The sequence below is a fragment of the Propithecus coquereli genome, unplaced genomic scaffold, assembly GCF_000956105.1.
Source record: "Propithecus coquereli isolate 6110/MARCELLA unplaced genomic scaffold, Pcoq_1.0 Scaffold217, whole genome shotgun sequence".
Classification (NCBI taxonomy): Eukaryota; Metazoa; Chordata; class Mammalia; order Primates; family Indriidae; genus Propithecus; species Propithecus coquereli.
This window is the reverse complement of record NW_012146856.1, coordinates 1229253-1233031: the sequence shown is the minus strand read 5'-3', so window position 1 is coordinate 1233031 and position 3779 is coordinate 1229253. Positions and strand designations below refer to the sequence as shown.

General features: G+C 43.5%; 1 pseudogene across 1 annotated transcript; it reads right to left on the bottom strand.

The window, feature by feature from the left end:
- Positions 1 to 1556: 1556 nt before the first annotated feature.
- Positions 1557 to 2536, bottom strand: LOC105810627 (annotated as a pseudogene). The gene is made up of 2 exons (XR_001137506.1): positions 2416 to 2536; positions 1557 to 2307 (listed from the first exon to the last, which is right to left on the bottom strand). The product of XR_001137506.1 is annotated as a mitochondrial import receptor subunit TOM20 homolog pseudogene (transcript).
- Between the last annotated feature and the right edge of the window lie 1243 nt (positions 2537 to 3779).

Sequence of the window (3779 nt, the reverse complement as noted above, 5' to 3'; positions counted from 1 at the left end):
CGGCCTCCCAGAGAGCTAGGATTACAGGTGTGAGCCACTGCGCCCGCCCCGCCCCCGCCCACCATATATTTTTATTTCTATTCATTTTGATGCATCTTGTGTCTCTTCATTCATTTAAACTGCTGTGGAGTCTTTTATTGTACAGATATGTGACAATTAGTTAGTAATTGTCCTGTGGTTATCAAAATACAGTTGTTTGAAATTTCTCACGATGATAAACAATGCTGCCACGCACATTCTCGTGGATGTCTCCCTGTGTACACATGGGAGTGATTTTAGGACAGGTACCCAGAGGTGGCCACTCCCACCTCTCTGGGCGTGTCAGATTGTTCTCCTGGGAGGTGTGCTTGTGCGCCTGTGCTCCAGACTCCCACTTCTCTGCGTCCTGGCTGGCACCAGGCCTTGTCAGTCTTGAACTTTGTTGCCAACTGGATGGAATTGAAACGGCATCTCTTTGGAGTTTTATTTGTATCTTCTTGACTATTCATGAAATTGAAACTCTTTTCATATGTATATTTTCCCTCTGTGTTTCCTCTTATGTGAAATGCCTTTTCATAGCTTTTGTCTATTTTTTCCTCATGGGTTATTTATCTTCTCTTTATTAATTTGTAGGGTTTTTTTATATTCAGATTTTTAATCCTTTGTTGGTTGTGAGCATTCACAATGCTTCTCCTAGTCTGTGACTTGTCTTTGAATTTTGTTCATATGCCTTTTATTATGCAGAAGTTTTAAATTTTAATGTAGCTAAATTTATTAGCTGTTAACCTTATAGTATGTGCATTTTGTTCCTGTTTAAGAAATCCATCACCTGCCTCTGAGTACTGACACTGCTCCGTTTGAAAGGTGGCATCTATGATTATTCTTGGGAGAGGGAGGAGGCTTTCTTATTACTTTCTTCTAAATTCTTAATTATGGAAACAATCCAAGATTAGGTAAATTCAGGTTTGTGGCTGATAATTCCAGACTTTTTTTCTTTTTTAACCATGCGGTATAGGGTAAGTGCCAAAAGGTATGAATTCTGAGGGAGACTGCCTGGGTTTGAATCACTCACTTTGGGCAAGTTACTTAAATTCACTTCGGGGGATGATACTCTAGTGCCTACCTTGTAGGGTTGTTGTAGGGATTAAATAAATTTATACATGCAAAGCTCTTACAACAGTTTTTGGTACATTGTAAGAGCACAGAGTTATCTATTATTATTGCTGTTTTTGTTGCTAGCATTGTCTCATCATTATTAGTACTCAGCTTTCCACTGGGCTGGACTTTTAGGGGCTGCCTGGAGACATTAGATCTGCCACTCTCCACCTGCTTCCCCGTGCCTAGACTGACATCACCTTGGTCTGCTTGGCCAGATGTCACCTTAGGACACTTATCTTCCAGGAGGTCAAGGAATTAGAATGTTAACGGTAAAATCATTACATCTTGTCTCTCAATTTGCTCATATCAGACATTTCATCTCATATATCTTTCACAAAAAGTAGAGAATTAAGGTTTCAAGGGGTCAAACAGTATTTGAATTCAGAGAGAGTCATTGTCCTTTATTTTATTTTATTTTTTTTTCAGTAACTCATAGTGTATTTATAAAATGAAAAGCTCTCTATCAAAATACACTTTTCACTGGGAAAAATAAACAAAACAGACAAATGGATCTACACAAAGTAAACATGAACTTTGGTAGATTTCAGTGTGGGATAGTCCATGACAAGCATATTTGTCCTTATTCCCCCAGAGCTGCTCAACTTCCGAGTTAAGAATTTTTAAAGTATTTTTAACTGAGATTTTATTACGTTGGCATTTGTTTCTCATTCCACATCATCTTCAGCCAAGCTCTGAGCGCTTAGAATTCTCTAATTGTTGGGAGCTTAGTCAGAAGCATCTGGAACACTGGTTGTGGAAGAGTTTGCTGTAGCACCTGTGGTAACTGCTGTGGCTGTCCACACACGGCAATTGCATTTGCAAGATGGTCCACGCCCTTCTCGTATTCACCTTGAGCTAGTAACTCTTCAATCTGTATTTCTTCAAGGAAGAATTTCTGAACAGCTTCAGCGTCTTTAAGATCTGGTAACTTGGAAAGTCCAGCTCTCTCCTTGGCAAGCTTCAGTTCCTTTCTTCATTCTCGAAGCCTGTTCTTGAAGTTGGGGTCACTCCGTCTCTTGTGGTCAAAGTAAATGCGATACCGGATGAAAAGGGCCCTGCATACAGTGGCGGCGATGGCTCTGTTCCTGCTCACCCTCTTCTCTTCCTCTCTGGAACACGGAGTGTAGACGGCGGCGGCGGGGACAGCGAGGGAGTGGTTGGCCGTGAACCCTCAGAGCGGACAACGCCGTTCAGTCCCCGACGACCGCCACCCTTCATCGTCCTTTTAAATCTCCAGTCCGAGACAGATGACCGGCAAAGGCTCCGTGGTCTGCTTACCGCGGCTGTCTCCCCAGTGTCCCTTCTCCTTCTGGTTTAGTGTCCCCTCATTCTCGTGCCTCTCAGACAGGCTGCCAACCAAAGCATCACCTCTCTCCCTCCCACCCACAGGGGTGGACATGTCGCCCAAACTCGATTACCCCTTTGGCTGTAGTAATTTTTTTAAGAGGTCGGCATGTGATCCAACATAGGCCAATCAGAAACCTTTCCTGGGGTTTATTTATTTATTTTTTGAGGTTGAAAAGTCCTTTCTTGCCTGAAGGCAAGCTGGAGAGATATGTCTGAGGTGCTGGCCAAATCGTTCAATTGTCAGCCTTCTCTAGTAGATTCTAAGCTCTTGGCAGGGGTGAGGGATGGGTCAGAAACCATGGCCACCTTGCTTGATATTTTATATCTTTCATCAAATAGCTCAGGGCCTGAGGACCTGATAAAAAACAGCAGAGGAAAATGGTGCTTTACCTCCAGAAACCTCCCGGGCCGTGTGCTGATCACCTATGCCCATTGCTGCTCCTTCTGCGCTTTCCTGGGTCCTATGGTTCATGACCTCAGCTCCTAAGACTCATCCAGAGTACCTGGTTGACCAGACCTGAATTTGATCTTTGTGCTTTGACCCGACATCTCTCCCGGCTCATACTTCTGGTGTCCACCCTTCTGTTCCATCCAGGGTGACTGCAGAGAGAAGAGTCCTTGTCTGTGTGACCTGCTTCAGATTCTCCTGGAGTGATCAGCCAGTTTCACCCCACTCACACCCTGTCCTCAGCCAGGGGAGGAGAAGTATTCGGTCAAATTTAGTTCATGCTCGCACCACCTGAAGAATGGACATATTTGAAACTCGGACTTAGGGGGGAGGGGGGGCAAGGGCAACATACGTAACCTAAACATCTGTACCCCCATAATATGCTGAAATAAAAAAAAATTTAGTTCATGCTCTTTATTTGTGATCATAGATTCTGCATTTGTGGTCTATGGAGTATGACTGCATAAAAGGAGAAAGGCACACAGCTAAGTCAGCAAATAGAGGAAAAATATTTTTGTACATGTTTCTTTTAATCCAGTGTGTCTCAAACTTTAGTATGCACCAGAATCACCTGAAGGGCTTTATAATACACAGATTGCCGGGCCCCCACCCCCACTCCCAGAATTTGATTTAGCAGGTCTGGGGTGCTGCCTGAGAATCTGCATTTCTAACAAGTTCCCAGGTAGTGCTGGTGCAGCTGGTCTGGGGACCACAGCAAGAGCCACTGTTCTAGTCATGTCATTGAACAGAGGTGCTCACTGCCAGGATCTGATAGGTTATGGATGAAAGATTTGTTGCAGAAATAAAATGTTCTGGTTATAAAAAGAAATTTAATACAGGAAATTAG